Raw genomic sequence first — 25023 nt, 5'->3', positions numbered from 1 at the left:
TGGTGGCGGGCGAAGCTGCGGGGAGCTGGGGCGGGCTGGGAGCTCTCGAGTGAGCAGCTGTGCATAGGAGCGGAGCGGCGAGGGAGGCGTGGGGGGACGATGGCAACAAAACCCGATAATTTCTGTTTGTTAAAAAGTCTCTTGCAATTATTGACACTTCGGATGAGTTGCTGCGGCGCGACAGAGTTGACGGGAGGTGTAAGGTGACGCTCGAGTCTGAAAATTTTCATTATGCCCAGGTGCACGTTGAATTCTCAGATTCCAGTCACAGATCCTTACACTTCTGTGTTAATTTTTGCTTGCTTAGAAGTTTCGTAATGTAGAATTCAAGTACCTTTGGTACGTGTGGTTTTGCAGTTGGGGGTATGCTAATGCATAAAAGCGATGCCTGGTATGTGGTTCTATAAGCATGTGGCATTTTTAGGAAGACCTTGGATATCTTGAGTTTATAACAACTCGTACCCTCGTCTTGTTGTTTTGAGGGTTTCTGACATACTATGGAAAGCAGTCATGACCCAGATCATTCACTGTTCCTGTCAATATAGGGAGGGAAGCATGTGGATTAGAAGTTAAGCTGACTTCCCCCCCACCCCCCATGTTGTTTGTTTTACTGATTAGAAGTTTGGAGGATTTTACTGTAACTATGGGGAAGTCAACTTTCTGTATTGTACATTAGCTGTACTTTCAGGTATTCAAACTGTTGCAGACTATGTGTTTACAGAATTAAGGGTTTTCAAATAATATGCTCTATGGAGAAGGTTATTAAGTACGCTGTACTTTCTCTTAAAATATTTTTATTACAGTCAAACGCTTACACTGCCGTGTTCTGAGTGCTGCGATGTTATCAGTGAACATATTGCTTGAATGTTTATCCAGTATTTTTCAAACATAAGTATTTAAAAATGGGAACACAAAATCAATTCAGCTGGTCACATTTACACTGTTTATAAAAGAACCACAGAACTTAGCAAAGGCTAAAAATCCTGCAACTCTTCTCAGTCCATGACTGTAAGTCAGTTACTACTGGGTGAAACTGGCATTTGAGTTGTAAAGCCTCAGAATAGTTTATTCTGGAAAGGCAGAAAGAATCAAAACGGGAGCATGGTGCGTAATTTGTACGCTTAAACCACTGAGGTAGAACAGCTGATAGGGAAGATACTCTAAGTGATGCTGCGCAAAACACCTGATGGGCAGAGGCAGCCCAGGGGCTCTGCTCCTGCCCTGGTGCTGGCGCTGCCCGGCCTCGCTGTTTGCAGCGGAGCCGGGACAGGGCAGCGACTGCGGGGCTGGAGCTGGAGCTGGCGGCGGGGCCCTGCCCGCGGGCGGGTCGTGGCTGTGCCCGGGCTCCCTGGGTGCGGGCGAAGCTGCGGGGAGCTGGGGCGGGCTGGGAGCTCTCGAGTGAGCAGCTGTGCATAGGAGCGGAGCGGCGAGGGAGGCGTGGGGGGACGATGGCAACAAAACCCGATAATTTCTGTTTGTTAAAAAGTCTCTTGCAATTATTGACACTTCGGATGAGTTGCTGCGGCGCGACAGAGTTGACGGGAGGTGTAAGGTGACGCTCGAGTCTGAAAATTTTCATTATGCCCAGGTGCACGTTGAATTCTCAGATTCCAGTCACAGATCCTTACACTTCTGTGTTAATTTTTGCTTGCTTAGAAGTTTCGTAATGTAGAATTCAAGTACCTTTGGTACGTGTGGTTTTGCAGTTGGGGGTATGCTAATGCATAAAAGCGATGCCTGGTATGTGGTTCTATAAGCATGTGGCATTTTTAGGAAGACCTTGGATATCTTGAGTTTATAACAACTCGTACCCTCGTCTTGTTGTTTTGAGGGTTTCTGACATACTATGGAAAGCAGTCATGACCCAGATCATTCACTGTTCCTGTCAATATAGGGAGGGAAGCATGTGGATTAGAAGTTAAGCTGACTTCCCCCCCACCCCCCATGTTGTTTGTTTTACTGATTAGAAGTTTGGAGGATTTTACTGTAACTATGGGGAAGTCAACTTTCTGTATTGTACATTAGCTGTACTTTCAGGTATTCAAACTGTTGCAGACTATGTGTTTACAGAATTAAGGGTTTTCAAATAATATGCTCTATGGAGAAGGTTATTAAGTACGCTGTACTTTCTCTTAAAATATTTTTATTACAGTCAAACGCTTACACTGCCGTGTTCTGAGTGCTGCGATGTTATCAGTGAACATATTGCTTGAATGTTTATCCAGTATTTTTCAAACATAAGTATTTAAAAATGGGAACACAAAATCAATTCAGCTGGTCACATTTACACTGTTTATAAAAGAACCACAGAACTTAGCAAAGGCTAAAAATCCTGCAACTCTTCTCAGTCCATGACTGTAAGTCAGTTACTACTGGGTGAAACTGGCATTTGAGTTGTAAAGCCTCAGAATAGTTTATTCTGGAAAGGCAGAAAGAATCAAAACGGGAGCATGGTGCGTAATTTGTACGCTTGAACCACTGAGGTAGAACAGCTGATAGGGAAGATACTCTAAGTGATGCTGTATGTTCCCATGCACGTGTTGTGGACAGTCGTGCGTTCTTGAAGAAACCTCAGTGTGTTTAGGAGCTGCCGCTGTTCTGCTTTGTGTGGAAGTGCAAGTGCTCTCTGGAAAAAGGGGAACTGTCAGCAAACCAAAGGAAGGAAAGGTCAAGAGACCGGGAAGTGAACTGGATAGCATGTGTTAAGCGATTACATTAACAGAAAAATGTTTTCGTGCCTGACAGAGAGAGAGAGAAAATTACTCTGGATCTAAGCAGACTTAGTCATGTTGGAAGTCTTTACTTGTGAGTTAGTTGCTTTTGCTGGAACTGTTTGAGTGAGTGAGTACTGTGCATATTTGTTCTGTGATGAGAGAATGTTGAGATTGAATGTCTGAAGTAGTTGTGAAAGGATTAAGTAAATAAACTGTAAGTAATTGTTTCAAGGAAAATATTATTATATTGTCAGTAAAAAGTCATCTGCTTGAAGTTTCTTAATTTCAAGGAAAACTGCATGATCACTGGAGCTTGTGTTCATAGAGGTTATGCTTTCTCTGTTTTTATTTTCCATTCATGTGCCATACTGCATGTTAAACTGAAGCCTAAGTGTGGGTCCTACAGCATTTTGGGTCAACTCTTTACAAGATGTAGTTCTTTCTCTTCACTGCTATATTAAGAACTTTGGCTTTAGAAACATTTTTAAGTGAGAATGAAGTTGAGGGACCTCCAACATAGGAGGAACAACTGGGCAGAAAATGTTATGGTGTTTTTACACAGGTGAGTGAGTGTTGTCCATTAATCTTGTCTTAGAGATTTGCAGCAACTTGGAAGCATTGCAGTTATAAATAGTTGTTCTTCATACACAGCTCTTGCAAGGGCATGTTCTGCAGCAAGTGGGCACTGATAAGCTTGTGCAACACTGCCTCCCCCCTTTTTTCGTTTTCAGTCTAAGGGTAAAGTTCATTATTTAACGAGCTTACAGGGCTTAGATTAATACTTTTCAGCTGAACTGTCTGCTCAGTGGGATGGTAGTGAATCCTGCCTGTAAATCACCTCTTTCAAATTTGCTGCATCACAGGGGGGATTCCTTGCTTAGGTGACTCCCTGGCATCAGTATGCCACCCCTGCCCAGCAGGGCAGGGAGGCTGGGTGGCCCTGGCTCCCTTTCTCCATCTGGGTGGCCTGCTGAAGAAGACAACCTGATATTTCAGTTCTCTGTCTGGTTAAGTGGGACTTGGGAAATGAGCCCTCCTGCCCCCCTGAGTTCCTACAGTTTGTCAGGGACTCACCACCTCTCTGCCCTGTCAGCCAACCGGGATGCTTGGAGCAGCTGCAACAAGACAAGGGTGAGCAGTTGTGTGGCACCTGTGACTTGAAACTTTAACTCCTTGTACTGTGTATGAATATTTGAATAACTCATTATAATGTGTTCAGTCTCTGGCTCTTTTGTTTTGAATTTGGAAGATGTGGTGAGTATATACTATTGGCCATGGGAGGGCCAAGTACTTAAATAGATAATTGTTTATCGTTTGTTTGTAGAAAGTTTCAACACTAGCTAGAGAGATTACACAGGCATTCTGGGCATGAATTGAACTTCTTATGTTAGTGAAATGCAAGTGTGACAGTAGCATGTATGCAGACTGTAAGGACAGTAATAGGGTAAGAATAGCAGGAGTAGGTTATTATGGTAACCAGTGGTGTGGTAATGGTAACTGAACTGAAGCCACACAGGTGGGAAGGTTTGCCATAGCTGCAGTTTCATTTTGTTGCCTTGTCAAACCTATAGGATTATGTGACTAAATAAAAGCAATGTTGGTCAGTTGTCCCATGTGGTTTTAAGAGGTTTGAAACTGTATTTATGCGATTTTGTATTAGAATGGGAATAGCTAATTAGATTGTATTTGCCTGTTCTAAAGTGTATCCCTTTACACAGACAGCACTAAAGTACAGAACACTCTTTGTACTGGTATTCTGTGATTTGCTTTTGCAATGAGGATAAGCATGCTTGCTTGTGCTTCATTTATCTTGAATGCTACCTCAGCTGAGAGATACCTTTTTTATTATTTTTAAATGCTTTTAAATCTGACTTAATCATAAAATGCTGCTAGTTGATGGCTAATGGAGTTTAAATACTGTTAGTGTGGGAGTGGGAGGAAAAGCAGTCTGTCAATTTCTGGAGTTTCCTCCTGTCACTGCACCTTGATGATGTAATCTCAAACCTATCAGTTTCATGATCACCCCTCAGTTTATGAAGTGTGCTTTACTCTGCCTTGTGATGTTCCATGCACTGGGGAGAGATGAGGCTAGGTTTTCCACTCTAAAAACAAATATAAACCTCACTGCAGCAGTGCTAAATCAAGTGGGTAGAGAGGATGTTAGTTTTTCTGCTGTAGTGTTTTTCTGCTGCAGCTTTCCTTTTCATGTGTGTGCAGCCACTGTCTTTTCAGACACACACAAAGGTGTGTTTTTTTAGAAGCATGATTTGCGTCAAATACAATGGATAAATATGTAATATAATGGGACCTATTGTGAAGACTAAACAACACTTCTGTGAACATAATTGTTAAATCTTGGCCTAGCCTTTTGTGGAGTAGAGTAAAATACTAAACTCTTGAGAGCTCATGGCACTTTCTAGTTATTGGTGTAGGTATGTGCATTCCTGGGTATCTTGTTTAAGCACATTTGTGTGTCTGAGGGACTGCATGGGATTGCTGCTTAAAAATAATTGCACTTCTGAAGCTCTAAAAAAACTCTGAGGATCACTTTGACTAACTAATCAGTGTTTGGGGGCTTACAGAAACATCTCATCAAAAATACTATTTTTATGGTCCCTTAGGTTCAGGGTTTGTTTAAACTCTTGCATGTTCTATAAGGATACGTGTCCACCTATTTTAGTTAAGACCAACCAGAACTTGTTCTTCAGTCTGTTGTAGCTGACAGTGATGGTAATAATCCTCTCCCATTGATACCCTGCATCTAGGATAGGAAGTCTGTCTCAAACCTTGAGTTTAGCTGCTTCTTTTTTGATTGTGGTCAGTGATTCAATGTGAACAAAATGTTTGGAACAAAGGGAATCCAACTGTAACCAGACTGGTGTCCTATCAAGTTTAATATACTTGCTTGATATAAAAAATGTGCTACAGCTGTTTGTAGAATGAATTACAAGAAATTCCAGGCAAGGTTGTAATTTTAAAGACGAAAGCTCTTTCAAAGTCTAAATTGCTTCCTAAGAGTTTCGTTTGGAAAGTTATTGAATTTTTTTTTAGTGAGTAGGACAGATATGATTCAGTACCTTTTTTTTCCTTAAGTCCACCTTGCTTCTGGCTTGAGTGATATGTAATACCAGGTGAATGTTTGGGTAAGATTCTCCTATTTAGTAAAGTAACCAAGATAAATTGTGTTTTCTGGGGGAGGAGAAAACACAGGAAAAACTAACTGAAGAAAAAAAAATAAAAATAGTACTTGGTGTATTTTGGTTATATTCTAGTTTTTGCTGAGTATGGATTAATTCTGGTTTAGGGTGAAATAGTTAACCTTCCTAGAGTTCTTAGCAACTCTACATAGAACATTCCATCTAGCCCTGTCACCAGGTTTTTACTAAGGCAATACAACTTCTACAGAAGAAATTTGGGATACTGTTTTTGGCTAACTTCAATGAAAAATGATTGCTTGGGGAAGTTAATGACATTATTTAATACCACTGTTACCTTGAACCCTGTAGTACTCCATACTGTTCGCATAATGGCTTCACCTACTTGGTGTCAATTTTCAAATAGCCTGACCTCAAGGGTATAGCTTAAAAACTGTTGAAGTTGTTTTGCATTCTGTTCCCCATTGATCAGAGCAGAACATTTTATCTTGGAAAGGGAAAATGCTGACAAAGAATTGGACAATTATTGGAAGACGGCAGAAGGCTTCTGGGGAGCAGGGGATGTAAGTGTTTCTGGTGCCACAGGTGTGCCATCCCCAGTGTTACTCCTACCTGCTTGTGGCAGTGTTGTGAAGTAAGTAATATCAGGAATTGGTTATCAGTGGAGAAGGAGGTGCTGATATCTTCTTTCTGGGATCCAGTGATAGGGCACGTGGGAAAGGTTCAAAGCTATGCCAGCAGAGGTTTAGACTAGATATTAGGAAGCTATTCTTTACCAAGAAGGTGATCAAACGCTGGAACAGGCTTCCTAGAGAGGTGGCTGATACCCCAAGCCTGTCAGTGTGTAGGAGGCTGTAGAGGAATTCTGAGTACTTGTTTTTTTAAAATACCTGTACACTGGCTGATCCAGGCAGTGAGAACATATTGAACTGTAATCTTGGAGCAGGAAGTAGGGGAAGGAGCAGTGAAGGATCTTAGAAGGGCAGGACTGTGCCTCAAAGGAAGAAAGAATCAGGCGGTTCTGTTGCATCAGGTAGAAATAAGGAATGAGGCAAACTCCAAACTGAACAGTCATTACTAATCTGGATTAAGAGCATAAAAAGGCTCTTGGTAGTAATGAAGGTCTTAGAATATTTTAACTAATTTTTTCATTAAAATTAATGACATTTTCAAATTCTCATCTCTTATGACAGATGATGTGTATTTTTCTGATGAGCCTGTTAGTTGCTGCTTTACTCTATTATTAGTTGTCTTACAGTATTTAAGTATTGAAGTAATGTAAAAGTAGAAGAATGGCTGTATCTGGTCAGACAACATGCCTAGTTAGTGTTGTATACCATTTTTAACAGTATCCAACATGGGCCAGTTGGTTGGACAGCCCATGCTGCACAGTGACTGAACCTGCACTGTGCCCTGCTGGTGTGGAAGAGGATGACTTGGAGAGTGATGTTAGAAACCTCAAGCACAGCACATGGTGAGGAGCGATCTGTCACACCTTCCCTCTTGCACCCACTTTTCACCAAGTTCCTTCCATGTGAAGGCTGCACTTTGGCAAGAAGACAGTGCCTACTGAGTTCTAGCCCCCAAAAGATTTTTCGTATCCTCTATCCTGTGAACTACGCTGCTTGATTCCCCTTTGGAAGCCTGCTTGTGTGACATCTGATGATTTGTCCCCAAACCATCAGTGGAGGTTCATACTCCACTTGCTTTGTTCCTTCACCTTTGCATCTCACAGGCTATATTCAGGAGAAGCCTTGAAACCCTAGTGGGCAAGCCTGTACCTGCTGCTTGTTCCTTGGTGAGCTGGGGCAGTTGGAAAATACAACAGCAGGCATTGGATGTTCACAGGGTCCCCATGCTGATAATGTTTTTCGTAGTGAAAGAGCAACCGTAGCAACATGCACCTGGCTACAGCCACTCTTCTGGCTTTTCCAGTACCTCTTAGTTGTTTTTTGGCTGGATTTCTTCCTCCCTTTTTATTTATGCCATTACCATCCAAGGCCCTGCCAAATTACAGGACTTACTTGACAACTTCCTTCTGAGCAAAGAAATGGGAAGTGTCACTACATGCTTACAGACTGTTGGCAGCAGGGCAGCTTGTGGATGTCCTTGCCTTAAAATGGTGAGGTATGTAGGGGGTATATTTTGTTCTATTTATTAGTTTTCAGTTGATTTTCTCTTACATGTCATCCAGGTGCTTATTGAGTCCACAGAAGCTTTTGACATTAAAACCTTTCTGTATCAAGAAGTTTGACTTTGAGTGGATGTTTTCTTTAATAGATGTAGTAGTAAATAAAACAAACCAAAAACACAAGTGCCAGATTCAACAAAACTGCACGCAGGACAAAGGGCAATGTATGCAAGCTAGAGCACAGGAAGTTCCACCTCAACATGAGGAAAGGGTGACAGAGCACTGGAACAGGCTGCCCAGAGAGGTTGTGGAGTCTCCTTCTCTGGAAACTTTGAAGACTCGTCTGGATGCATTTCTGACTGACCTGCCCAAGATTCTGTGGCAGTCTTGCTCTAGCAGGGGGGTTGGACTTGGTCTCCAGAGGTCCCTTCCAACCCCTGCCATTCTGTGATTCTGTGAAAGAACCGTTCCTTTTGCTTGTCATGAGCATGTTAATTAAACTTGCCGGCCTTTGTCTTGAACAAGGCAGGGAACAACTCTGTCTATGCTGCTTGTGGTTTTATTGAGTCCCCCTCTCCATTGCTCTTCTTCAGACTAAAGATCCCTCAACCTCATCAATGTTTACAAATATGTTCAGGGTGAGTGTCTGGAGGATGGACCCAAGCTTTTTTCAGTGATGTCCAGTGATAGGACAAAGGGCAATAGGTGCAAACTGGAATATAGGAGGTTCCATGTAAACGTGAGAAAAAACTTCTTTCCTGTGAGAGTGACTGAGCACTGGAACAGGCTGCCCAGAAGGGTTGTGGAGTCTCCGTCTCTGGAGACATTCAAAACCCTTTTTCACATGTTCCTGTGTGATGTACTCTAGGTGATCCTGCTCTGGCAGGAGGGTTGGCTAGATGATCTTTCGAGGTCCCTTCCAACCCCTAAGATTCTGTTATTTATTTATTTATTTATTTTGTAATGAAGGTGTTCCTTACCTGTGATCATTCAACTTCATACTTATTTCTCTTTAAGACTGCAAAACAAGGAGAGGGGAGAGCAAGGAGTGCATGAAGGTTTCCAGGTGTGGGATGCCACAGATATCTTTAGGGACACAATAATGCTTTGTTCTCCTTCCTAATAATTCCACATATATTTATTTTAAAAGTGTGTCTTGTTTGGAGAATATTTTGTAACATGTCAGGCATAAGTATGATTAAAATGCCTCTTTTAAAGAACTATCAGTATTTGTACTGAAGAACTGAATAGGGGAAGGCATTTTATAGTTATTACTACTTCATCAAAATTCACATTAAAGATGTTCTTAGGGGCCTGTTTCAAGATGATGTATGATTATTTAACCTGTCTGTTCAGTGTGCTTTTAATGTGTTTTTCTGTCTGCCACATGTGCACGGTGAAGGATTTAATGGAACTAGCTATCTTACAAGTTATAAACCATGAGCTACATATTGAATGTCCTTAATGATTTTTTTAAGAAATGAGATGTGCTCTCAAAGTAATCTGAGAAATATGCCAGCCATCTTGCAAAAGTTGTTTATACCTATTAATTCTAAGATGTTTTCAGGCAAGATTATGAGTGCTTGGTTATGTGGCACCAACTAGGTGCATATGACTGAGCAAATTTATTAGGAACCTACCCACGCTTTCAGATTTTCAAATACACATCAAGCCTAGCCTAAAGCATAAAAATACAAGAAATACCCTACTGGGGTAAGTGAATGGTCTGCCTAGACAAGTGTTTGGCCTCTGTCAGTGTCAGCAGCACATGCTGTTCTGTTTGAGAACATTCAGGCTTAGTTGCTTTCTACTCTTCACTCCTGCTCATTAGCAGACATGCCCCTGCTGCATCCCTTTGCTATCGGTTTTTGGACATTTTGTCCATGGATTCGTTGAGTTTCATATTGAAGATGCCATGAGTGGTTAGTAGATCCTGAACTACTTTGTACCAAGATGGTGCCAGCTTGAATGTAGTGGAGCACCTTTGATTTTAGTGATCTGCAGTATTTATACTTATTCTACAGTTAATGTTATCTGGTTCTCTCTTATTTGAATCTTGTGTGTTACACAGGCACAAAAGTTATTTTCAGCACTTAGAAAATAACATTTGCTGTTTATTTTGGGATGTGGCATATATGTCCTGAGATTTTCAAAGACCAAACTAAATATGAAACATAAATGTGCCATTTAATTCTCTCATACTATATTGCAATCAAATACAAATGTGGTTTTATATTTTAATCAGTCAGAGGGAGCAGGTCCAATGTTAGATTTCACCCACCTCCTTCAATAAGAGGCTGATTTTATTTTCATATTTAGACCTTTATACATTCATGGTAGCTCTTCAGTCTGCCTGTGTTCTTGCCAGTTTTCAGTAGAATTTTCCTTGTGGGTCAAAATCAAAATCTGTAGCTCTTTGGAGATCCTTGTGGTGCCTGGAACTCTATTATGGATTTATTTGTAAAAATTCCCAAATACCACTTAATGAACACAAGTGCAGTGCCAAGTATAGGCATAAACCTGTCCTGCTCTTGATACCCTACTCCAGAGAAAAGCATGGGAAGAGTTGTAGGAATATTTATAGGAAGTTGGTGGAGTTGAGTCCTAAGCATTTGGGTCACACATTTCCCCTAATTCCCTTTCCTCCTCTTCCTGAAAGAGGAGGGGGAAAGTAGGGGAGTTAAGGGAAACTCTTAAGTATTATATAATGTGAACATTATATAATTTTTATATATATATATCTATAAAACAGCATTAACCCTTAGGAGTTCTATCTTCTTTTGAAGAAAGTTAAGTAATCTAGGGTTTGTAGTTTTTTGTTGGTTATTTTTTTCCTGGTTTTTGTTGTTTGATATTTTTTTTTTCTCCTTGCATTCATTGTTCCTTCTTCTTTGTGGTGATAGGACATCTTTCCTCTATCTTACCAGAGAAGTATGATGTGCTGAGCTGGGGAATATGTACATCTTGCTAAAGGGCCCCACTGAAGCGTATATGTTTAAATCCTTATTATTATCTTGGAGGTATTATCTGACTAGTGACATTGAATAAAATTGAAGTTCAGGTTAATATTCAGGTTTTTTTCTTCTAAATATATTTTCCATGTTTGAGCTAACCTATTGAATTCTGCTATTATTCTACACATTCTTTATTACAACAGTGAAAACTTTATTTAGCTTTAATTTTATTATTTCCTTCCATAAATAACATGGACAACAAATTCCTCAAAATCCCTGTTACATGCATTGTTATACAGCCCCTAACTTACAAGCTGTTTAACATATGCTCTTTTAAAGACTTACATTCTTATAATCACTATGTATATTTAACTTTTCAGCTGCCTAATGAGGAAGCTATTAAAAAGAAAGTGTATTTTGAGCCAGAGCATGGTGTGTTCATTAGCTAATTCTAATTCATTAGAATGGCAATTTTCCAAATCACTTTGTGATTTAATACAGAGTTGAGGAATTTAAAGTAAATGGAAAGACTTACTAAGATGTGGATGAATTGCTTATCCTATGGAACTTGAAATGATAGCTGAGTAGCAATCTTGAAAGAAAAATTGTATTGGTAAACATTTATTTTGGTAATCGTTGAAGTGGCTGAATTTCAGGCAGAATGGCTGTTATCCTCTGCTTACCAATTATTTTCCAGTGCCCTTTCCTAAAATCAGAGCTATTTTGCAACCAACATCCTGGTACTCTGAAAAGGAAATGCTTTAGCTGGACCTCAGTATCGGCTTCAAAGTCTTCTAGGAAATTGAAAGAAAACTAACAAATGGGAAAACCCCATAACCTATCTGGCTTTACTCAGTGATGTGCACAACAGTGTAAGAAATTTCAGCCACCTTCATTGGTGGCATTTTCTTTATTTCATTCCAAACTCTGGCAGAGCTGTACCTGGGAAGACAAAAGGGTTTATTTTTTGTTAAATCTTTTTTTTGTTACTGAAATTTCAGTGATTTTACTTTGGAGTTCTCTTCAGTAAGTTAATTTTCTAGTGTAATTATGCTGTTGTAAGCAACACTGATCTAAAAGTGCAGTTGATCATGCCTTTCTGGGTTCAGCCATAGCAGTTGAAGAAGATGGTGCATAAGAGTATTAAGTTACTGCAGTGCATCTGGGCTGTGGGACATGAAGTTGTACTTGTGGCATAAATTTGATAGAAGGGGTGCTCCAGCCAGAAGCTTGTCTTTGTTCCCCTAGTTCTTACCCTTCTTTCTACTCATGTTAGAAAAACTGATACGGGGAGGTAAAACAGGGTATTCCTTTTGGTAGCAGCACAGATTTATTCTGGCTTATGGTGACTGTGCAACAATTGAGTGTGTTAAAATGTTAAGTAAAGCGTTTTAGGTAAACCACTTCTAGTGACTGTCCTTGCTTTACTGCATAGCAAAATGAGTTAAGAGTAGTCATGTCTCTGTTGCAGGGATTCTTTGTGGGTGTTTTACCTTCTAACAAATACATCCCTCTGAACTGACTTCCAATGTGAACAGTTTATTACAATAAGATTGTCTTATTCATTTAACCTTTGTGAGTAACAACTGTGTTTATGTAGGTCTTATTAAGCAAATCAGTTTAGGTTTTTGGAGTAAAACAGCTTTTTATTTAATAGCAAACTACCTGTTAACTTGTGTATTTTACCTGTGCAAGAGATGACTATATTGAAGTAAAAGATCAGGGAAAAACTCAGGGCAAGTAGTTCTTGTTTTAATGTAACATAATCTTGAATACATTTCTTGTGCTTTTTTCCTTATATAAAATAAAAATTAATAAAATTAAAATCAAATCAAATGAAGAACTGCTAATGCTGGACCAGATTGCTAATTTCATTAGTCAGCTGTGCTTCCAGCAGAAGGTGGCCCAAGATCAACTGTTAACCTCCAACTCATCTTTCTTTGTGATTACATAGTACTGTGCTTGTCTGCTGTGTAGCAACAGGGTGATCTGGTTAATGACATATTTGTAAACAAAAATCCATGCAGCTGGAAAATTTAGGCTGGCTGTTTCTATGCCCATCCCTTGGTGGTTTATTATTTGGGTTAATGTTGAAAGGAAGTAGTTGTCCAATACTATTTCTATAGAAGTCCTGTAGTTAAAGTGATTATGATGCCTGTTCAACTAATGGGAGGACATATAAACAAATACTGCTTACCTTCTGCTTTTTGCTTGGTCTTCAATAACACAAGTTTAGTGTCTGGAAACCTCTCTCTTGCTAGGGTATGAAGATTTATAATCAATATTTTGCTGTCATTCCACATAAATAATAGCTAGCCTAGAGCCAAGGTAAACATAGTAATATTGACAGGCATTGCAACTGCAAATATATGTTAGCATATGAGTATATAGTACAAATTATAGTTTGCTTCCTTCACCTGCTCCTCACTGTCACCCCTCATCCCAGGCAGCTTCATCCTCCATAATTATCCTGTTCCTTTGCCTGACTGAATAGGGTTTGGTGTTGGGAGGAGGTAAGCACCACCAGCCTAAGCGCTCCCACTCCTCTTGCTGCAGCCTGTGCTAGCCATGCTGAGCCTGTGTCTTAAATCTATCTCTGGTTTCTTGCTGCTTTCTCTGTGACTTGCTTCTCCTCCTCATCAAATTGTGAAACAATTTGCTATCTTCTTTCTCTTTTTTATGCAAATAAATGGCAGTGAAGATGCGCAAGGCTGTCACAGCTCTTTGATTCCTTTGGTTAGTCTGCACATAGCAAATTCAATGCCAACCCAGGTCCTCCTTCAGTGTTGTCTCTCATCTCCCTTCCTTTTCCTGCTTCTCCCACTGTCTTCTCTACTATCCAAGTTTCAGCTGTAGACTCTAGCTCTGTTTCCTCTCCCAGTGTCCTTCCTTTTTTCTCATTTTTTTCTCAGGGCAGGCAGAGGCTTTTTTTCTGCTTTTCTGTTCCTTTACACTCAAGTTTATCCTTTTTAGCTGTCTGCTCTGCAATTGCTGAGTACTCAAGAGGAAAACCTTACTGTTGTTGCTTTAAGACCTGCTGCACATCAAGTCTTGTTCAGCAGCATTGGGGAACACATACTGATCATTTGTTGAACCTTTTAGTGTTTTAGCAGAGCAATCTGCCAAAGTCTTTACTGGAAATTCATAAGCTGTATTGCTTATTTGTTGGGCAAATTTTTCTGAAGATGATGAAGTATGTCACTGAGGCACCTTCTGTTTTTAGTTTCTCTTCTCTGTCACTCCAGATCATAGTTCTCTGTCAGTTTAAGATGCTACAGGTCTTTATTGAGGAGGCTGCACTATTTTAATGTGGACAAGAAACAGGCATTAGAACAGTTCCCCAGTGGAAAAATCAAGCTTCAGGTTAAAGTCTGTCAAAACCATTGAATAAACAGCTAGGTCTTAGAAGTGGAAAAGCTGGAGCAGTTCCAGCTGAAGTTAACTGCTTAAACCCATGTAGTTTGGTGCTACTATCCCAGACACGCTTTCCCAAGTGCCTGCAGGAGTATGTGGAGATCTGTATGGGGAAATTGGGTTGGGAACATGAGCTGAATGACGGCTTGTGTGGGGGAATGGTGTCAGGGTTAAGGACTGATCGGTTGGACCGCTTTTTCAGTGTGATTTACTTCTTAGCTTCACATCTGCTGGTGTCTGTACAGGAGACAAAGAATGAGTAGCTGGGAGTAGCGAGAGTAGAGGTGGGTGGATTTTTTTGATGGTAGTCTAGGACATTTGTTGATCAATAACCTCAGATCATAGTGGTACTGTTAACTCAGCTGTGATGGCCTGTTTTCTTTTCCCTTTGCAATGTCCTATGGCAAAATAACCCAAGAGGAAAAAATGCCTTGAAGGAGACTATAAATCTTTGAAAAACATCTGTGATTATTGGTTGACTTTATCTCACTTTATTTGCTTAAAGGTTAAGCAGTTGAGTCATGCTGTCTGGACTCCAGTTGTAACTGAAAGGCAAATGGGACCTCTGAGGGATACATGACATGACCCCATGAGTTTCAAGGTTTCATCAGAGATTTCAAGTTTGAAAAGTTGCCTCTTTTAAGTGGGTATATTGATGAGGGGGACATTAAATGAAATAAGTGTGTGCATGTGCATTTGTCTTGTGTAACTACAGCAGCTCTTTTCAGTTGGTGTTCAGCATTTTCCCATATTCTCTTTGTTAAAATTGCTGAGAGTATATGCAGCTTTTGTCCTCAGACCAAGCTTGAAAGGTAGCTGAAGTACTGAAGCTTTGCTTAATGTTCAAGTCCTGTCACTGGTGCTAAATTATAAATAGCAAGTGGCTGAAGGAGAAGGTGGAAGGGATAAAGAAAAGCAGCAGCAGCAGGGAAGAGGTCAGAACTACTGCCCAGTTACTCCTACAATTCCAGCAACATGTAGCCAGAGGTTTAATGGGAACACTAAATAACATGTTCTGTGCTGACTCTAATGTTTGTTTAATTTATTAAAAATAAACTATGTATTAGATCAATGCATCTGATACCTAACACCAGCTGTTGTCTTGATTCCCATTCAGTGTTAAAGCAGTGGAATTAAAGGAGAGATAATTTTAGCATGGAATTTCCTGAGGTCATGTAGATTTAATGTATTGTTCTATATCCAGATGCTGTTACTTAATTTAGGTCTAACTATAGAATATAGCAGTGCAGTTTCCACCTTTATATATAAAGACACATGCAGACACAAAAAATGTCTATATATGTGCACATGGGTCCTATTAAATATGTATTATTTTCAAGACATTTAATGTATACTTGAAAATGTGTAGCTAGCAATTCTGCTATAGCTAAAGTGAAATTGCTCATTTTTTTCCCATGAAATAATATCTTCTAATTTTATGGTTTAATTTCCAATGATTCACATATAATTTAGGAAATACAGAATAATTAAAACGTTTTCATTAGAAATAGAGTCTTAAAAATAAGTATTTATTTCCAATTTTTAAAGGTTATTTTTATTTGTTAACTGCCTTTTTTACATAAGACCTAAAACTTCCTTACAGACACTGATAAATGTGGAGGAGAGACTATTTGCAGACTGACAATCTGTTTTTCAGGAGCTAGTTATTATACTTGTTGCAGTCCCAATGAGAATATCGTACCTAGGTATGTGTTGAGACTCCAGGATATTAACTTCCTATGTTTATTTCTACTTTAGAGACATCAAGGTTTTAAGTCTGTATACTCATATGATGTAATTATGGTATTAAAATAGTATAGTAGAGTGCAGTGAATGTGCATGCATTATCAGGAAGAGAACTGCTTTTTATTTAGAAGAAGCATATTTTCAAGCCAAAATTGTTTATTTGTTTAAAAAAACTTTTCTAATGGTTAGCTGCCTGACTCACCATATGGTCAAATTGATGTCAGCTCTATCTGATGTGGGTTAATAGGAGGCTGAGTTGAAGCTAACTTTGACTCCTCTCAAAATATTGTATTGCACTGTATATCACTTCATGATATAAAAGTTGATAAAGATATGCATGAAACAGAAGTAATCAACTTAATAACCTTCCTTTTGTTAATATCATACCTTTAAGTAGTTGCGAGGTCTTAATTCTGTGATCTGCACACTGAAATGCATGCATGATAATAATTTGTCTGTTTTTTCCATAACTAGATGTGACTGTTCACAAATGCACCCTGAAGTGTAGCATAATGCATGTCTCTGCTTTAAACAGGAAAAGATTCTTTCAGTAGACCATGATTTAAAAAAAATAGTCAGGTGACTGTGCAGTTCTCTGGCTCAACACTCCAAGTGATACTTTCATTGAAAAGATGACAAATGAGTAACAGTGGATGCAACTCCTTATATTCCCCGTTCATGTTTGTATGGCAAAACGTTGTTTAACTTTGTTAGAAAGGAAAGTAGAAATGAATTCATTAAAACCTTTAGTTCAAATCCAGCAGAGTGCGTTCATTTTTAGCATTGTAATCCTGATTCTGTCAGGCCTCATATTTGTGACTGGCAGTGACCATTGATAGAAAGAAAGCATTAGAGAAAAAGCCTTCTTTAAAAACTGGAAACTTTAAAAGAATAGTTCAACTGTCATACTGTGCTAGTTTGAATGGCCTTAGTAATAAATAGCAAATGTTTTATATGGCCTATAAAATAACAACCTATAAAGATAGGGAGAGCAGCAAACAAACATACGCTACTGGTGTGGTTTTTTTCACCCTGCTGTAGTAAAATACTGGCAGTCCCCAATGTGAAAAATTGAGTCCTGCAAAGCAAAATAAAGACACTTCAGACCTATGACAATTGAAACAGAACTGTGGTTTGCCTTCTGGCATTTAAGATTGAATATGCTTGTTGCATTGATAGAAGATTAAATAATGGGAAGTAGTGCTAGAAGAAAAATTTAAGAGCCATAATAAGTACATTCTGTGATCCTTCATTAGAGCGTTGTCACTGAGAAAAGATCATAAGAACTTCTCACTTGTGGAAGGGAACAATAGTGAGTTGCAGCAGAGACATACCCTCCTCACTTTTTCTGTGTGTGGCACTAGTAAGACAGCTACTGAGCTAATGTCTCCAATTCTGGTGTCTACAGATGACCACACACTAAAAAGTAATTGAGTTGGGGGAAAGAGAAGTATAACAATAAAAAGAGAGAGGAAAATGACCTCTAGTGAGAGTAGTAAAGAGTTGCAGATCAAAAGATGACTGTGAAGACCATGTACAAATCTTTGGAAAAGTGAAAATGTAGCATTGTTGGTTTGGTTGTTTTTTTTCTTCTGAACTGTAAGGGTGACTAATCTTTCTAACAGACTTTCAAGGGAAATTGTGACTTGAGCGTGTATTCTGATCACGTGTAGATGCTCTCAGGTAGCAGCCTTTATGTTTCTGACATGTTTGACTCAGTGCTGAGATAAATAGATGAAAATGGCCATTTCATGCAAGAGTAGATGATCTTCCTTTGGTGTATCTAATCCTCCAAGCAGCATACCTTTGTGCAGGTACATGCAGTATAAGCATGCCAAAATCCTGTTTGTTCTGACTATAAGTACAAAAAGAGCATTAGAAATACCACACTGAAGTCCATCTGGGTTAATGTTCCGTCAGATTGTGTTGGAAGTACCAAAGCACTGTGGTTTAGGTGAAGATATGCTATTTTCTGGTTTTACTCGTTGTCAGCCAGCAGGTTTGGGCTGAATCAGGGTATCTGAAACCCATCACATTTATTTTCCTGTTACATGCTCACCCACCCCAAGTTAGCCAAGTTCCTTTGTTACAGCTGTTTTATAGCTCTTGCCTCTATTAGTCTTCCACAGCATTGAGTTTCAGTTGCACCATGTAATTGAGTTTTGGCAGGGAGGTGGAACTCTCCTTCCCTCTCATTTATTTTAAACCTATTTTGTTACTGTTTCTCTAGATTTCGAGCAGTTCTTCTTTCCTAAGAAATAGTGTATAATTATTTGAATATTGCAGTTTATAATTTTACACTTACTCTACAGTGCTCATACAGAAAACAGTTTGGTATTGTAGGTTGTTCTTGTCTTTGCTTGTCAGATCCATTTTGAGGTGGGGTGATCCCATTACTGCATTACAGGAGAGAATATGGGGAATTAATGAGGTATAACCATAACAAGACCAAAATGTAATTATTTCCTGTCAAATCAGCTGATAATAACAGTCTATTTTATTCAAGTGATGTATCCAAATACGACGTTGTCCTGAGACATGCTCACCATTCAGTAACGTGTATGTATCTCTCTTTGCTGTACTGGCTGTGTATTTCTCAACACATGATGAGAGATGGTGTGCTGTACATGTCCCCCATGTCCTTACTTGTCTTCTTACAAGCACACATGCCGCTTTTATGCAAGCGGATGTTCATCCATCATACATTATCAATAAATAGAGCAGGTATCCTGGCATGCCCATTTTTTAAGTGAGGAAAGAAGAGCTGTGATGTTTCCATAAACATGATGAAAGGGAGCAAGCTGTGCAAGAATTCATGCAGCCCCAGCTTGCCCTTATTTATAGCGAGATGTATCTGAGAAAGAGAACAGAAGGGAGGAAGCAGTAGCTTCGTATGAAAGGAATTATTCTAGTGAGTCAAATCCAGTCAGTCATTTTGGGTACCTCTGTCCAAATGACCTTTTCTGGCTTTGGAAGAAATATTACTTTTTAGAGTTTTTTGTCATTGCTGTGTTTTTATAGAAGCATGTGCAGAAGTTTGAATTGCCTTCAGGGGTTTTAAGTAAAACAGTAAAAGCTCTTTTGGGAGATAAAAATAAGATTTGCCAATACTGCTGACAGAAACAAAAAACAGAAAAGTTTTCAAGCAGTGCATTTAGACAACAAAGAAATTTATTTTATAATTAAATATCAATGCATCATTTTCCCTAAACCAAGCATGCTAGACAACCTAGAATACACTTTGCGTATGAAAAATTTGACTGTTCTGATTTTTTAGGGCGTTTAAAAGTCATAAACTGAAGGAGGTAAATCTGTAAATCTAAGAATTATTTTTGGTTTGTTTTTTCATATACTCAGTTGTATATCTGAAATAAATGGATTCTTCAGTGTTCAATATTTGAGTTTATCTGTATGTATATGTAAGGCCAGAGTAGTTGCTACAGAAAGTGGAAGACCCACATAAACCATTTTTATTTTGCTTCCATAATTTTCAACAACAACCTGATTGTTTAAGAATCATGGTGGGAAGAGAGGGTTAGAAAGCAGTTGCAGTCTTGAATTTATCAGAACATGTGTGCTTGAATCCCTGTTTAAAATAACTAATGGGGTATTCCTAGGCATGTAGCTATGGCAGGATGGATCTCTGTGAAAGCCTGCATGAAGTTTCTTAGAATAATTTTATTCTGCGTTGCAACAGCCACTTCAGTGTTAGTGCAGTAGGTTGATAATTTGCTGTTAGCTTACGCATCATCTCAAACTATCTTCACATTTTTTGTTTGAATTGGAAATAAATGTCATGTAATGCAGTGGAGGTACAGTGATGACAATGCTAGGCTTTCTTAAGTCAGGTGTCTCACTATTGGTTTGAAGAGCTACTTTGAATATTCAGTCTTTGAATAACAGCTTTGGTGTATGCTTGGAATTCTAGTTCCAAAAATATTCATTAATGCGCAGTACGTGTAAGCGTGCTTCTGATCTCTTTGTATGTAGCGTTGGATACGTCAACTGCAAACTGGTATTTCAACTCTTTTCTGCTAGGAATGATAGTTTTGAGATATGTATCCTCACTTTGCGTTTACTAGCTACACTTGTTTAGTTGAATTTTCCTGAGTTGATGACCCCATACACAAAGATAGTGAGCTCTCTCCGTAGTCATGAAATTAAAGGTCTGATCTTGAGTTTCTGAAGTTAGTTAAAGATGTAACAGTCATTTTAGTAGGCTTTGAATTAATCCTAATGTGTGTATAAATAGTTATTTTAGTGAGACTAAAGAATGTACTTCAACATTGCATAAAATTAAAAAAAATATTATCAAAAAAATCTTTTACTAGGCCTTGTAAGAGTAAATTTAAAATTGAAGTACATGAATATTATTAGGCAGTTATATAAAGCTATGTGAAAATAAGCTACTTGATTTCTTTTTCATATATGTTAATTTTAAACATCAGTATAGAGTAACTACAAATGAGTGGTGTCACCTTTTTTCCCCACAGTCTAAAGAAATACAGGTATCTGGAAAACTAAGGATTTTGCATAATTCTGAGCAAAAGAATAGTTATTACCATCTGAGGACTTAAGTGTGTTTGTTAAATGAGTTGCATTTTAAATACAATCCAGCAATTATGTAGGCATTTAGCTGAGAGCTGTGTTAGAAATGCAGTCACCCAAAGATGTCTTGAGAGGGATTAGGGAAAGGGAACAGCTTCAGAGGATAACTTAACCTATGCAAATTCTAAGTAAGCCCCCGGTAGTTTTTTTCTCTCACTGTACTGACTAAGGAATTGGGATACCTGAGATTACTTAGGGCCTAAAGTTAAGTGGAATGCATGTGTTTGTATGTTTGTTGTTGTGGGTTTTTTAACTTGTTATAAAATCTTCCTTTTAGTGTTATTAAAGATCACGTGTTTTTTTACTATGTTGTTTCTATTGTAGACAGTTTTAAAAATATTGGCCTTTTTGATTCATGACTTGGATCTGTTTTTTGTTTGGGTTCATGGGGGTTTTGAGGTTTTTTCTTTGTTTCTTTAGGAATCTGCTACTTGGGTCTGCTGTGCTTGGATCTCACTATAATAAATCTGCATAGACTTATTTTAGTCTAGATAGGCTGGAACTCTGTATTTTACCTTGGTGTACCTCTGATCTCTGAGAGCAGCACTTTCAAGACACTCCAGACATTCAGTATCTTAAAACATCTACTTTCCTAAACCCCAGCTGTACCGTTTCTTCACTTGAACTACTGGAGATAGTTAGGTCAATGAGCAGTTCAGGGTTTTACAAATGTTTCTAAGACTTGTGGGTTCCAAAAAAAGGTACAGAGTTGTAGACACTATTAGAGAGCCTTTCCATGGTCTCCTGCACTTAGTTCTTCACCACTACCATGTAGAGAACTTTGGAGGATAGCCAAGATTTTTCTGCTTCCAGATGGCTGCCGCGGTGGGAATTTCTTCTTCACCTGGAGTTGTAGTAGTCCAGAATACTATTTTGCTATGAAACTATGTTCCTTTACCCTTCTCTGTTGTATCAGATTTCAGTCCCTCCTGAAACCTCCCATGTGCCTTTGTTTTCATCACTCTCTTACGAATTCAGCCAGTCAAGCTGTTTTCTGCCTCTCACTGAAAATTATGTACTTGGATTTGCAATCTTTGTTCTGGTCTATCTTCAAACAGTAGTCCAAAGACAAAAAAATCTAGATGGGGTGCAACAGAGCTATGTGAACTTATCATACTATATCGAATGGAAAATTTCATTTAACCGTAGCAATTTATGAAACCATTTTTGATTAATATATTGTATCAGATTTTTGTCCATATAGTTGTTTTTTCTGATTTTGATCTCCATTCTTTTTGTATATAGTTTTTTTTTTTTGTAGATAGCTGACAGATCCAACTGCATTTTATGTTCTTAAAAAAATTTGGTATCTCTACTTTAGAAAGAATTTGTCTTTAAAACTTGTCTTCTGAGACCTGGTCACCACTGCTATCTCAGTAATACCATATAATGAGTTCTGTAACAATTTTCCAAAATCAAAACAGTAATATAGGAAGGACTTTAACAATTAGTATGTTTGCCAAGCAAATGTCCACAAAGATGTGATACTGATCGTACATTTTAATTGACTCAGATTTGTTTTCTTACTAACAAAACTTTGTTTTCTGCTTAATCAAAACTTACTGAGTTGGGTTTTTTATGAGTGTAATGAATAGAAAGGAAAATACCTGTTGCTCAGCTTGAACAGAAAATAGTTGAAATGTGTAAACACTGTGTCTTAGCAAGTTTTAAAGCTTTTTACTGTTGAAGGTTTCTGGTTTTGTATTTTATTCTCACCACATCATGGTTAAAAACTTGTGCAAGTTACTGACTTAAAAAAAAATGTCTGTAATACTGTATACATTAGAGTTCACTTAGCAATAACCGTTGCATCATTTCAGCTGTGTTTACATGGCTAAATATTATTAGGCCTTTCAATTGCTCTACAACTTGTAGTAGCAACAGGAGAAGAACCCTGCCTCCAAGGGCTTGAAGTCCAAACAGAAAAGCAAAGTTGCTCTTCTGTCTAGCAGTTCTGTGTGGATCCCTGTCCACTTCACTGTAACCTTACTTACCCAGGCAATTTGTGGTCTATCTTCAAGACCAAAATACAGCCATTGATACATAGGTTTAAAATGTGTTTGCTTTTTTTTTTGTCTGGACCAAAGCCATAAGGGGGATACTTTTTTGTAAAAAATGAGGTTAGTCTTTGGAACTTTATTTTTTAATGTATTTAGAAATTACCTGCAGTTCAGATTCAATATAGAGCTGTTTCAGAGACTGTTTCAAATTATGTGCTGAAGAGATTTATTTTTATTTAAAAAAAAAACAATTAGCAAGTTCTTTAAATTAAACTTCAATTGTATTAGAAATGGGGCCAATAGTGATTTTCTTTTTTTATTCCCCTTAAAATGAAGTCATTCAAAACAGCAAAACATTTGAGCTCAGTTATATAATGTATCCGCGGCCAGAGCTGCAGTGCTAATGTCTTAATTATAGAGGAGGATTATTTCTGAAAAGCCAAATATTGCAGTTTTTTATTATATAATTATTATGAAAGATGCTTACTCTAAAGTGTTGCACAACTTAAACAGCCTGATGTTTTGTTTTCAGTAATTCTCCTTCAGATTAAAGCTATAATGTAATACTGAGTATGTGTTAATGGGATTAACTCATACTCATAACATTTTCAGAACTTTAGAACACTTCTGCTGATGAGAAAATTCCTAGTTTTAAAAAAGCATCTTATTTAAATGCAAGATTTGGTTTTGTTGCCAATTTACTTTTCAACTCTTGAAATATAACTGAACTTTCTAGGATTTTATGGTTTAGATCACTAATGTAGGTAAATATTAAATTGCTTTAAAGCATTATTTGGAAAATGAAAGAAAGCCACTGATGTCTTGCTGATTGTTAGCAACCTAAAATTAGCAGTTTGGCTGTTTTGAAATTACTAATAATTCATTTTTAAGAATTCTCATTGATCTTGTGTTACTCATGGTTAATTTGTTTTTACTTACATTTTTTTCCTTACTGTGATGATATGTAGAAAACATAAATTGCAGCCATGTACATATCCTAAATGCGAATACCAATTATCACTATATTATGGACTTACTTAAAGAAGATCTGTAGCAAAGGCTCCTTTAAGTGGTGCTGTAAACTCCCTTGACGGGATGGACTCTTGCCGTGTGAGTTATTGCAAGCAGCAGCAAAACTGAATGGGTTTGGTTAATACCCCTTATGTTATTTCCTCCTCTTACATCCTCCACTTCAGATCACTTTCTATATAGTTAAAACGTTGAAGAATTTTGAAGTATGCTAAGTCATGAAGGCACTACTCATACTTACATGCCTAATCTAGTTCTATAGGTTCAGACACCACTTGTGTACATTTGTTTCATCATCCCCAAAAAGAGGTGGATATTTCATTGTTGATTTCAGCGGAGTTAAGCCAAGATTCTGCATTTGCACAGCAATCTCTTTTTCACTGAAAGATTTCACTGACAGCTCTCTTTTTAATTAGAAGATCTATTTGTCCAGGGATGCTTTGTGGACTTCTGCATTGTTTAGAGTGACATACCAGCTTTTTGGGGTTCTATTTTTAAGAGGAGAAGGTACAATTTCTTGTTTTCTCTGTCCTAAACTACCTTGCTTTATGTGAAAGCAAAATATTATTTTAAATTACAATTTACTTTGTATTTAACCAAATAACGAAACACCAGTTTTTTAATTACATTAGTATAAGGCTACCTCAATATAATAAAATATTTTCTTTAACGATGTGGAAAATTTTTTTTTTAAACCATACCAAAATGTCTTTTTAGCTGCTTACTAAGCCAACACCGTTCTAACTGTAAAGCTGTAACTTAAGGAAGATTATCAGTTTTATATGCATGAGACTTCAAAATGTTGGTGTTGAGGTGCACGTGCTATGACTGTATTGTTACAAGACTACATTTTCTTAAGATTCATGCAATAGATCAATAAATCAAGCAATTATCAGTGTTCCTTACACAAAGAACTGGCTACTGCTGAATGTCTGCATGATGTATGCTACAACAGAGGGTCGTGTTGTGGCTAAGTCATAGATATTTTTATGTAGAACCAGTGCAGGGGTGTGTGGACTTGGAAATTGTGAATGGAGAAAGTAGCTAAACTGAGGTGTAAGTGTGCTCTGATAACTGAAAGATTATATTTTACTGCTGTGTCTCTCCTTGCATTTTAACTTCTCAGTGCTTAAGTACTTTTTTGCCTGTTTTCAAGTTCATTTTTCTATATGCTTATATACGTGGTGTTACATTGTTGGAGTGAATTTTGTAGTTTGGAAGTTCTAATCAATTCTTTGCACAATTACAAAAAAAAGTTCTGAATTTTAAATT

General features: G+C 38.1%; 1 protein-coding gene across 1 annotated transcript in view; it reads left to right on the top strand.

The window, feature by feature from the left end:
* VEGFC (vascular endothelial growth factor C) overlaps positions 1-25023 on the top strand; it is a gene marked incomplete at its 5' end in the record, with an annotated part of 68906 nt that overhangs the window by 478 nt on the left and 43405 nt on the right. The window lies entirely within an intron of this gene.

This window comes from Chaetura pelagica, unplaced genomic scaffold (assembly GCF_000747805.2).
Source record: "Chaetura pelagica isolate M959 unplaced genomic scaffold, ChaPel_1.0 scaffold142, whole genome shotgun sequence".
Classification (NCBI taxonomy): Eukaryota; Metazoa; Chordata; class Aves; order Apodiformes; family Apodidae; genus Chaetura; species Chaetura pelagica.
The sequence above is the reverse complement of the archived record's forward strand: the minus strand, read 5'-3'. Positions and strand labels throughout refer to the sequence as shown.